General features: G+C 45.9%; 1 protein-coding gene across 1 annotated transcript in view; it reads right to left on the bottom strand.

Annotated features, from left to right (window-relative positions):
• LOC148144981 (uncharacterized) overlaps positions 1 to 13,084 on the bottom strand; it is a 234,475-nt gene that overhangs the window by 2,158 nt on the left and 219,233 nt on the right. The gene's annotated exons all lie outside the window — the stretch shown is intronic.

The raw sequence follows: 13,084 nt of genomic DNA, 5'->3' as shown, positions 1-13,084 counted from the left end.
TTGGCGTTACTGACAGATTTTAAGTGTCCAAATGCCAACAGGGGAAAAAAGATAGAGCCACAATTTTTTCCCCCTATGGCTCGGTATTTTATTCCTTTTGCATTTTGTCTGGCTGCTCAATTTTTGTATGTTTTTTCCCCTTGTTGTGGGGGCAAGACGCCGAGACCAGAACTGGAGGGCACAGATTTAGGGTGAGAGGGGAAAGATTTCTGAGGGTCCTAAGGGGCAATCTTTTCGCACAGAGGATGGTATGTATATGGAATGAGCTGCCAGAGGAAGTGGTGGAGGCTGGTACAATTACATTATTTAAATTGCATCTGGATGCGGATATGAATAGGAAAGATTCAGAGGGGTAGGGGGCAAATGCTGGGAAATGGGTCACTAGATTAATTTAGGACATCTGGTCGGTGTGGACCGAAGAGTTTGTTTCTGTGCTCTACAACTCTGAGCCTATTTTTAGATAGTATGGAAAATAAAGAGCATGAAAGCATGGGAAGGGTTAGAGCATGGAGACCACTGCCGGTTTGTTGCAAAGGATAGTGGAAAGCTCTTACACGAATTACCAGAGTAAGGTTGAGGCTGAAAGGTCACTTTGGCAAGATTAGATAACAGTCAGTAAAGTTAGCCTCGCCTGGTAAATATGATTGACAGGATTGGGACAATAAATATTTGGGACATGACATTAAATATCTAATTAATAATTAGTAGAGTCAGCCTGCTTGAGACGATTGATAATAAATATCTAATCATGACATTAGGAAAATATTAAGTAGGGTCTGGAATGCAAGACCACTGTTCCAAAAGCTGACACTAAATCTCTAACCGTGACATTAGAATAACATGAAGTAGAATGTAGGAAAAACTATAAGGGCGCAACTAAAGAGATAATGGGAACTAACATCATGGTTTATTGTATAGCTAGCATGAGGTACTTTTGATTAATATAGTTGAACATGCTGATTAGCTACAAACACACTGCTCAGCTGGAGACAGTGCTGCCCCCTCTGTCCAGGAGTAAATGCTGGAAAGGTGGTATTGTTCATAGGGAGGAGGATGGTCTCCGGCTACACTCTGATATCTATCAGCTAGTAAATGGGGCAGAACTATGGAATTTAATCTCCAGGCAGTTTGGGAAATTTAATAAGTAGGAATAAATAGTAGATCCCTACAGAGTGCAGAGGAACAAAGGGTCCTTGCTGTCCGAGTTCAGAGATCCCCGAAGGTATCGGTACAGGTAAAATGGGGGGTGAGGAAGGCATAGATTGTACTTTTTCACACAGAGGGTGGTGCGTGTGTGCAATGAGCTGCTAGAGGAAGTGGTGGAAGTTGGCACAAATACAATTTTTAAAAGACAGTTGGACGGGTATGCTGCCTGACCTGCTGCGCTTTTCCAGCAACACATTTCCATCTCTGATCTCCAGCATCTGCAGACCTCACTTTCTCCTTTAGAGGAATATGGGCCAAGTAAATAGGATAGATTAATTTCGGATATCTAGTCCGCATGGACGAGATGGACAGTTTCTGTGCTGTACAGCTCTATGGCCATCCACTTCATTTTGAAATGTTTTGGAACACCCTATTAGGGTTCAGAGAGTGCCAGGTCCTGACACCTCCCTCCTCACGTCTCCTGTGTATTTTAAATCAATAGTACCGTTTTGTATGTTACTGGGTTAGTACTTTAAACACATAGACACATACAATATAATCAGAATTTGTATTCGGTACAGACAGTGATGATTTGTTTCAACTTTGCTAACAGGCTATCAGAAGGGGAGGATCTGCAGACAGAAATCTTGGAAGAAATTCCATAACAAGATCTGACAGGGTCACTCAATATTATTGGGGGTGGGGGGGTGGGGGGGTGAGGGTTGAGTCTGGAAAGAGAAATCCATTCGACCTGCTTCAAAAGGTACTGGACATCAATGTGAGCAGAGAAGCACTCAGAGAGGAACACACCAGTGTTCCCTTATTCAACTGAAATATTGTCACTTCCGATTCTACCCTCTCCCTTTCAAACTGCAGATTAAAGTTATTGTATTGTGGTCACCACCTCCTAATGGCTCCTTTACTTCGGGGTCCCTGATCAAATCCGATTTGTTGCACAACACCTGGTAGGCTCCAGCACAAGCTGTTCTAAGAATCCATCTTGGAGGCACTCCACAAACTCCCTATCTTGGGGTCCAGTACCATCCTGATTCTCCCAGTCTACCTGCATGTTGAAATCCCCCATAACAACTGTACTAATATCTTTGCGAAAGGCCAATTTCAGCTCCTTATTCAACTGACACACTACATCCAAGCTACTGTTTGGGGGCCTGTAGATAAGACCCTAATGGGAGTTTCTACCGTTAGAATTTCTCAGTTCTAGCCACACTGACTCTACATCCCCTGATTCTAGGTCCCCCCGTGCAAGGGACTGAATATCATTCCTTACCAACAGGGCTACCCCACCCCCTCTGCCAGTTAGTCTGTCCTTATGATAGCACGTATACCCTTGAATATTCATTTCCCAGGCTCTGTCCACTTGAAGCCACATCTCGGTTATCCCCACATCATCGTAACTGCCAATTTCCAAATGAGCCTCAAGCTCATCCACCTTATTTCTAATGCTTCATGCATTCATATTTAATATTTTTAATTTGTTACTCCTCTCATCCTTCCTATCAATCCCTATTTCACTTGACCTTATGGCTTGATCCTTTTCTTTTGAGTTTTCTGCTCCATTGATCCCATTGTCTTTCTTGGCTTCTCTTGTTCTAACTTTCTTCTTAAACTTCCAGTTTGTCTCTCTCCTTTCCTTTCCTTCCTTCCCCCCCCCCCCCCCCCCCAGCTATTTAGTTTAAACAAAGCTGTGTTGCAGTGGCAAACCTACCTGCCAGAATGCTGGTCCCCCACCCTTAAGGTGCAAGCCGTCCCTCTTGTATAATTTATCCTTACCCCTAAACATCAGCCTCTCATGCTCCAGGAAAATATCCCTGGCCTATTCAGCCTCCCCCTGTAGCAAAGCCTCCAACCCTGGCAACAGCCTTGTAAATCTTTCCCAACTCCTGTCAAAGTTTCACAACATCTTTCCTCTAGCAGGGAGACCAGAACTGAATGCAGTATTCCAAAAGTGGTCTCACCAATGTCCTGTACAGCTGCAACATGACCTTCCCAACCCCTGTACTCAATGCTCTGACCAATAAAGGAAAGCATCCCATACGCTTTCTTCACTATCTGCCTGAGACTCTGCTCTCAAGGAACTATGAACCTGCACTCCAAGGTCTCTTCGTTCTACAACTTAACATTTGGAGTAGTACATGAATAGGAAAGGTTCGGAGGGATATGACCCAATCTCGGTGGGATTAGTTTAGTTTCTGAATATAGTCAGAATGGACTAGTTGGGCTGAAGGGTCTGTTCTGTGCTGTATGACTCTGTAACTATTCTGTACTGGTCTTGAAACCATGTTCTTGCCTTCCCCCACAAGCATTCACTTCTTTGTTGTTCCAAAATCAGATGAACTCAGCCTTGAATATATTCAATGACCCCCTAACTGCAGGAAGACATCCCCACTTCTGAACTCAATTCCTCTTGCTAATATACCACTTGCCTTGCTGATTGCTGGCTGCACATGTCTGACAACTGGCAGTGACTGGTATAGGAGGACGCTGAGGCCCCTTTGCACATCCACATATCAGCCCTGATGAAGGGCTGGTACCGGAAACACCAACTCTCCTGCTCCTTGGATGCTGTCTTACCTGCTGTGCTTTTCCAGCACCACAATTTTCGACTCTGATCTCCAGCATCGGAAATTCACCTCCTTTCTGCTTTTTTTTCCACAGTAAAGGCTGTAACTTTACATTGTGGCACTCCATTTGCCATGTGTTTGCCAACTGTGGTCTTCTCTACATCGTGGAGACGGAGCATAAACTTAGGGAACGGTTCGCCGAGCATCGCAGCTGGGTCCACAGAAGCCGACTGAACCTCCCAGTCACCACCCATTTTAATTCCCCTTCCCAATATGACCATCCTTGGCCTCTTCCATTGCTACAACAAAGCAAACTGCAAATTGGAGGAACACCACCTCATCTTGAGCCTGGGCAGCCTGCAGCCCTGAGGATCAACATTGAGTTCTCCAATTTCAAATCACCTCCCTTCACCACTCTGGAAAAAGGGGGTGAGAAAAGAGAGTACCGTGCTCAGAGATGTTGGACAGGGGAAGGGCATTGCAGTCTGGGGTGAGGCTCAATCTTCAGTCAGAGGGGGAGAGAGGGGGAGAGAGGGGGAGAGAGGGGGAGAGAGGGGGAGAGAGGGGGAGAGAGGGGGAGAGAGGGGGAGAGAGGGGGAGAGAGGGGGAGAGAGGGGGAGAGAGGGAAGCAATAGCAGCTTCAGAAGCTCATGGTCCAACTTCTGCATTTAGACAATAGGGGGGGGGGGGGGGCTCTGATGGGCAGGAGGACAATTCCAACTCTGGACTCCTCCCGTGGGTTAAACTTGTATGTCTGATGATCTTGCTCTACGGGTTATTGACTGTGTACATTATGCAACTCACGGTGGTGCCCGTTCGGTCGCCAACTTTCTCCTGACGGCTTGGTGGCATCCCCGCCTCCAACAACGAGCTCAAAGGGTTAGCGGCCGGTGTCTTATTTGTCAGGAACATAACCCCGGAAAAGGCTTGCCTTGCATTCCGGGTAGAACTCCCTTGCCGGAGGGTCCCTTTGAGACACTTCAACTGGACTTCATTGAGTTGTAGAAATGTCAGTGCTATAAATATGTTTAGCTTATTGCTGATGTCTTTTCTAAGTGGATTGAAGCCTACCCTTCCCCTAACACGGCTGCTGAGACTGTGGTGAAGATTTTGCTTAAGGAAATGATTCCCTGCTTCGGTATACCTGCGTGCATTAGCTCGGACAATGGACCGCACTTTGTTGGTAATAGTAATGAGGAACTCTTGATGAAGTACATGTTTGAGACGGCGCAAGGAATTCCTTATGAACTCAACTTGTAAGCCTCTCTTGGTTCATCCCGGAGATCGTACCTTTGGTAGTCTGGAATTTAAAAAAGCTCTTGCAGACAGTTTTAGTTTAATTTTAATCATCCCTTTCATTTACTAATAGCATCACTGTTACAACATAACACTGATACCTATAAGCCAGGCTCACTGGATTCTAATAACCCAGGAGAGTAGGACATTGTTCTCCCTTCAAGAGCCCTGGCAGGCTACTCTGTTTTACTATCACAAACAGACTACCTTTATACACAAGTTTACAAAGGCTATACTGTCCCAAACACAAAAAGTTAACAAAAGCACTGCACGTTCTGAACTAGACAGATAATAGTGAAGGACAATAATTCAAGGGAGAAGTCAATTTGTAGCGAGTTTCATTTTGAGGTCAGAATCAAACATTGTTATTAATTTCACAAAGGAACAGCTGTGAATGTTATCACTCGGTGTCCTGTTTGTACAGATTCACTGATGTTCAGGCAAACGTCCTTAATTGTCTTACTCTTCCTGTCTATTTTCTATTGTGCAGCAAATGTGTTGTATAATTCAAAATTAAACATTTTAGTCAAAATGTTTAAGGATAAGTTTTCCTCCTGCCACCTGTTTGCTGATGTCTTTTAACTCTACTGCAGGGTCGTATGAGATTTGCTTTAATGGAACCAGCTATGGGTGTGCATGTTCCACATAACATCTCCTGCCTATTTGAGACTTGTCTCACCCACTCCTGTAAGACAAAGGGGCCATATACCTCCTGCCCGTATAGACAAACAGCTTGCGTTCCACTGGCTGGGATACAGCAGGCCTTATGCGGCATAAGTAACTATACCCATCTCCATGTACGGACCCAGAACGGAATCCTTCCCTTCCGCATTTATGTGTCCTTTTTCTTTTCAGAATCTCATACTCTCACCAAGACCATTTGCAATAGGGAGAGCCTAATGGGAACAGAATTCTGAGGACCACTGTCCACCACATGTACAGCACAGAAACAGGCCCTTTGGTCCAACTCGTCCATGCTGGCAAGATATCCTAAATCTATCTGGTCCCACAACCCTGTAAACCCTTCCTATTCATATATACATCCAGATGCCTTTTTAAATGTTGTAATTGTATCAGCCTCCACCACTTCCACTTGCAGCTCATTCCTTACATGCACTGCCCTCAATATAGGAATTGCCCCAAAGGTCCCTTTTAAATCTTCCCCCCACCCTCACCCTAAACCTGTAGTTCTGGAGTCCCCCATCCCAGGGAAAACACCTTATCTTTTTATCCTATCCATGCCCCTCATGATTTTATAGAAATCTGTAGGGTCACCCCGCAGCGTCTGGCGCTCGAAGGAAAACAGCCCAACCCTGTTCAGCTCAAACCCTGACAACATCTTTTCTGAATCCTTTCAGGTTTCACAACATCCTTCCTCTAGCAGAGAGACCAGAACTGCACACAACATTCCAAAAGTGGCCTAACCTGGTGCAGCTACAACATAACTTCCCAACTTATCTACTCAATTAAAGGATTGAGAAAGTTCTCAAAACCCACAAAAGACACTGGAGGAACTTTTGCGGGTCGGCTTGGACATCAGGGCGGGGGAGATGGGAATGAGAGAAGGAAGCTGAACGTGCTGGAGCCAAGCTGGAGGAAGAACAGAGGATACAAAACCGGTTTGAAGCTGCAATGAGGAATACTGCATGTGCTGTACTTGTACCTGTTGCAGTTACTGGTGGGAATCGGGTGCATTTTAAACATCAAAACAGAAAATATGTCCACCCCTCCCCATTCCCATTCCCATTCCCATTCCCATTCCCATTCCCATTCCCAATCTCTATCCTTCCGTCCCTCTTCACTGGGGTAATTAAGAAACCTACCTGAGTTTGCGGAGACTGCTCCCTCCCTGATTTCACTCCAGTTACAACAAGGGAACAGACTTCCCCGCCTCCCGTCTCTCCGGCCCTCCCAGGATGAGGAGTTGCCCAGAGGGAGGGAGTGTCACTCAAACTGACAGGGCCACTTCCGCATTGTGACGCCAATAAAGGGGCGGGGAAAGGTGACGGTAAGGGGCCGGGGCGAGGTGGACAGCGGGCCCCCTCACTGCACCTGCGCGGCCCTGCAGCAGAAGGGGAGGAGAATCCCTTCCCTTCCCTTCAGGGAATCCCCACAGTGTGGAAGCAGGCTACTCTGACCCACGGGTCCACACTGACCCTCCCAAGCGTAACCCACCCACACCCATTCCCCCACCGCTCTACATTTAACCCTAAGTAATATCTGCACATCCCTGGATATTATTCGGAATTTGGCATAGCCAAACCACCCTAACCTGCACATCCCTGGGCACAATGGGTAATTAAACATGACCAATCCACCCTAACCTGCACATCACAGGGCACAATGGGTAATTAAACATGGCCAATTCACCCTAACCTGCACATCACAGGGCACTATGGGTAATTTAGCATGACCAATCCACCGTAATCTGCACATCCTTGGGCATTATGGGTAATTTAGCATGACCAATCCACCCTAACCTGCACATCCCTGGGCACTATGGGTAATTTAGCATGACCAATCCACGCTAACCTGCACACCCTGGGCACTATGGGTAATTTTGCATAACCAATCCACCCTAACCTGCACATCCCTGGGCACTATGGGTAATTTAGCATGACCAACTATGAGTGATTTGGCATAACCAATCCACCCTAACTTGCACATCCCTGGGCATTATGGGTAATTTAGCAGGGTCAACCCACCCTAATTTGGACAAAGTTGAAAACCACACATCACCAGGTTTTGTTCAATAGGTTTCTTTGGAACCAGCTGCTCCTCCATCAGGTGGTTGTGGAGAATAATATCACAAAACACTGAATTTATAGCAAAACATTCCAGTGTCCTGCCACTGAAATGAAATATTGAACAAGCCTGGATTGTTAAGTTTTTCATTTTTCAAATGGGTTGAAGGTATCATTACTGTGTAAATCCCACATCTTCTGTCTGTCACCTCCTCAAGATAACTCAAGGTTTTATAGCAAAATGTGACATCTCAGCTCAGACAATGCATTAAAGGTGTGAGGTCAGAGTCTTCTGTGTCCCAATCTTGAGTCAGACTGATTCTATTTCCAAAGCAAAATTCACAAAATATTACATGGATTGACTGCCTGCAGATTCTGCACTTTTTGAGCAAAATAGAATGTATCTGCAAATTTAATTCTGCAGATAGACATCCACTGCCATGGACTTCTATGTGTGTGTATGCGCATGAGGGAGGCAAATAGATAGAGAGAGAGAAAGAGAGAGAGAGAGAGAAAGGGGGAGAGAGAGTAAGATGCAGGCAGACAGAGAGAGTATGTTTGCTAACCACCTCCTTGCCTGGTCGGCCTTTTTCTCTGTCTACAACTTGCTTTCATAGAATCACCTCGCGTACATTGTTATGAACATTGTCTAATAAGAGTAGATGTATTTAGTAGATGAATCAAAACCATCCCAATGACTGAAACAGCTGACACTCTAGTGTTGGACAAGTGGGAAATATTTGCATCAGTTAACCAAAACTCTTCAGAGTTTACATTCACGGGTACGCCAAGCCTCAGCATTAGGACCGGGCCATATTGGAGCTGAGATGGAAAGGCCCCTTCCTAGTCCTGCTGGGTTACCCGGTCAGCAGTCAGGGTCAAGGGGAGGCCGCATGGACACACACAACACAATGCAAACGAGCGCCACCTCCTGGAGGAACACCAGAAGACCCCGTCAGAGACACATCTTCAGCCTTCATCCGTGAATGGCTCAACCTGATCATTCTGTCTTTCACTGCACTCTTCCTTATCTTTCTTTCACTAACTATGTTGGATTGGGCCTGATAACCTCTAGTTATCAGAAATTACAGTTTAATACTTTTTTTATGCACAGAAGGTCAACCACTCTCGCAGCTGGCTGTGTGCCCATCTCCCATCCATCCCGAACTCGTACCAAGCGAGCCCTTATGCAATTTGAGCGACTTGCAGCTTTCTTTCCCCCTGCCTTTGGAACTGCTCGATTGGATATCAAAGTCACCCCGCAGACAATTCTGTGCTCGGCTCAGTTCACTGTTGTGGCCCTCCTCTCCAGCATCTCCCAGATGCCGAGATTTCCCATTCCTGATGAAACCCCTGATGATGATTCCCAATCCCTGGTGCCTTCTGCCTCTGTCCTTACTGAACCCGAGGACTAACAGTCCGATCTCCACCTCCTGACAATCCCCCTGGCTCTGGGTATAATCCCCCTTTTGCTGACACCCCCAATCTCCTCTTTTTAATAAAAAAAGGAGGGATTGTGGGAGAATTTTCTCAAAATTGACACAAAACTGCGGGGAAGCCATTTTATCACAAAGCAATGTTTAGAGGAAAATGTAGCCTGTTAACATAATGCTGTCTGAGCCCTGGCTAAGGAATTCTGTTTTGAAAGCCTGATCTTGCAGCTGCAGGCTGTCTCTGCTCCTCGGGCCATTAGACTGCGCTGCTTCATAGAATGATAGATTGGTTCTCTCTGTCCCTTATCAGTAATTCGAGCCGAGCTGAACCTGTAGTATAAGAAAACATTCAGTTTTGCAGGCATTAGGAAGTGTAGGTCTGGACAATGTATGTGAACCTTACAAATGCTCCTCAGTTGCATAATTAATGGAGAGTGGGGCTTGTGTTTTAGCATAAAACTTGTAACATTCTGTTTTTTATTAGAATATGTCAGACGTTGTTTTGAACTAAGAGGTATTCCCCATGGCAACGAATAAAGCTAGTTAATTACTCAAGGTCTCCTCTCCTGACTACTTTGCTTTAAACGATTTGACACATGAGTTACTTTGCCCCAACAATACTAATAGTTACATCAAAGGGAGAGAGAATTCCTCAAGTAGGGCACAATCAGAATCCTGGGAGAGCCCTATTTCTGGTTTACTTCCTAATAAACAAACATTAAGCATTTATTTATTTCTGATTTTGTTTCATTTTTCTTGTTTGATTCCCTGCTTTGATTACACTCTGTGTCTGGATGGGTGACAGGCTGAGATTGTGGGTTGACTTTCGATTGACTGAGTGTTTTCTTGTTCTGGAAGCTGTAAAAGAGGCGTGAAAGCTTCAGCAGAAGTCCAGCAAAGCTGAGAACAGACCGACATCTTACTCTGTGGGAACAGGGAGATCAGCGGACAGAGAAATCAGGCCCTGAAACCCGAGCTGACACCAGACTACCAAAGATAGTCCAAAGATAGTCCAAAGATGCGCAGGTCAGGTGAATTGGCCATGCTAAATTGTCCGTAGTGTTAGGTAAGGGGTAAATGTAGAGGTATGGGTGGGTTGCGCTTCGGCGGGGCGGTGTGGACTTGTTGGGCTGAAGGGCCTGTTTCCACACTGTAAGTAATCTAATCTAATCTAATCTAATCTACCGTGTGCTCAGTGCTTTGGTGAGCAGTGCCAACCCTCTGCCTTTACCTTGCTTCCCATCTGACTCCCCCCTCAATATTCAGGATCCAATCCTTGCCATCCTGAAGCCATGTCTCTGGAAGGAGTCTCAGACCATAACTATTCACTTCAATGTGTGCAGTCAATTCATTCACTTTTGTTACAATGCAGCACATATTCAGACTCACCATATATCATTTCAATTTTTGTGACATTAGTATTCAGTTTTGATTGCTGATACATTTACTGTCCTTGTCCCTTTCTATTGTTCTCTGATGTTCATTTTCCACATCACGACATTGCTCACCGGCCATGATTTGGATTGGCCATGCTAAATTGGCCACAGTGTCCAGGGACGTGTAGGTTAGGTGGGTTAGCCATGGGAAATGCAGGGTTACAGTTTCACAGTAATAGAAGCAGGAGTAGGCCATTTGGCCCATCCAGCCTGCTCCACCATTCATTAAGGTCATGGCTGATCTATCCATTGTCTAAGCTCCTCCTCCCTGCATTGTCCCAACTATCCTTAATTCCCTGACTCAACAGAGACACTCGGCCTTGCAGCTGTACTGCTACCTGATAAACAGATTCTTTCCTTCCATGGGAATATCCTTCTCTTTGCAAGGACCTATTGTATACTTATCAGCTACTAACCAACACTATCCAGACACTACGTCGCTGGGCAAAGTGACTTAGTTGCTCAATATCCTGCAATTAACAGTTTGCTAATTGTTAAATGACTGTAACCTATATAATCACACAACCCTCTGTTTCTCGTCGGAGTGACTTGTGACAATTGGGTCGACTTGGCTCTCCCCGTGAGCTCCCGAATAATCAGTCAATAACTCAAGGTTGTGTGTCATGATTATTTATCCAATACTTATTGGACTACTACGAGCAAGCCACCCACAGCATAATCCACTTCCATCCCCAACATGGATCAAGAGGCCATCCTTTTTTGCCAGACAAGTAAATGTCTCAAGCTCAGGAAACAAAGCCTGTCAAACATTAACAGGCACAGATCTAGACCAACCTTTTCCAGAGTCTGACCCTTCACCTCGATTGACTTTCTTTTTCCCTCAGCTCCTACAGGCCAACAGCTGAACCCAAGGATGAGAAAAGAAATGGGAAAGGGGGCGAGAAAAGAGAGTGCGGTACTCCCACTTGTTAAACAGAGGAAGGAAGTTACAGTCTGGACTGAAGCTCAATCTTCATTCAGAGAGAGAGGAGCAACAACAACTTCAGAAGCTCATGGTCGACCTTCCATATTCAGACAATGCGGGGGGGGACTCTGATTGGCAGGAGGACCAGGCCCCTTCCGGTCCTATAGGGTTTCCCAAAGATTGGTCTCCCCGTCCATCAGAACGACGAGGGGCGGGGCCCCATTCCGATCTCTCACGTGCGCCCCGTGAACATTGCGCACAGTCGATAGAGTAGTATCTGGGGCGCACGGGATTGTGGGTAGTACATCAGCCATTAAAGAGATGAAATCAAGAATCCCAAATGCCGTCTGAACCGTCCTTTTTCATGTGTTCATGACGGACCCGTAAGGAGCCAATCTTTAATCGATTTTCAATTGATCCACTGAGTGAAACACTACAGGTGTTTAACTCGAAACTCTATTTCCAAGTCAGTGTCAGTTTATCGCTCTTTATCTGTCCTCAAATAAGGACCAAATCAAAGCCCGATGTCTATTCCACCTGAAAGTTGATTTTTTTTTTAAACTTGCAGATTCCAACCATTTATTAAAAGTTACTCGTGGTACATGAGCATTGCTGGCTGGCCAGCATTTAGTTCCGCTTGAAAAGGTGATGGTGACCTGCCTTCTTCAACTGCTGTGGTCCACACGCTGTACGGTGACCCATAATGTCCTTACGGAGGGTATTCCAGGATTTAGACCCAGCAACACTGAAGGAACAGCAATATATTTCCAAGTCAAGACGGTGAGTGGCTTGGAAGGGTACTTGCAAGTGGTTGTGTTCCCAAGTATCTGTTGCCTGATCCTTCTAGATAGAAGTGGTTGTTGGTTTGGAAGGTATTTTCTAAGGATCTTTGGTGAATTTCTGTGTTGTGTCTTGTAGATCACACACACTACTGCTTCTGAACAGTGGGGCAGAGGGAGTGGATGTATGTGGAGATGGTGCCAATCAAGCAGGCGACTTTGTCTGGATGGTATCAAGCTTGTTGAATGTTGTTGAAGCTGCACCCATCCAAGCTGGTGGGAGAGTATTCCATTATACTGCTGACTTGTGCCTTGTAGAAGATAGACAGGGTTTGGGGAGTTTCTCGCCACAATGTTCCTGACCTGTTGAACCCGGGTCTCTGGCGCTGTGAGGCAGCAGTGCTAACCACTGTGCCACCGTGCTGCCTAGTGTCACCCTGCCCTGTACCATCTCCCACTTCTCTGGCACGCCCACTCTCTCTCCCCCGCCCAATCTCTCTATCAACCCCACTCATTCTCTCTCTCTGTTCCACCCCACAGTGTCTCTCTATCCCCTCCATTTCTCTCTTTGTCCCCCATCCATTCTGTCTCTTTTCTCCCCAGCCCCCACCACACCCGTCCTTTCTCATGCCTCGAACCAGCTTTGACCGCTGTATCAAGCCTTTCAAAGTACACACACACACAGAGAAAATGGATGGCGATGACTCTACCTGGGAGTTGGGAGGGGTGAGAAATAGCTGATC

Source organism: Chiloscyllium plagiosum, unplaced genomic scaffold (assembly GCF_037043375.1).
Source record: "Chiloscyllium plagiosum isolate Xiang-an unplaced genomic scaffold, Cpla_swu_hap1 HiC_scaffold_27, whole genome shotgun sequence".
NCBI classification, from domain to species: Eukaryota; Metazoa; Chordata; class Chondrichthyes; order Orectolobiformes; family Hemiscylliidae; genus Chiloscyllium; species Chiloscyllium plagiosum.
Note: the sequence above shows the minus strand (reverse complement) of the source record. Positions and strands in the feature narration are given on the sequence as shown.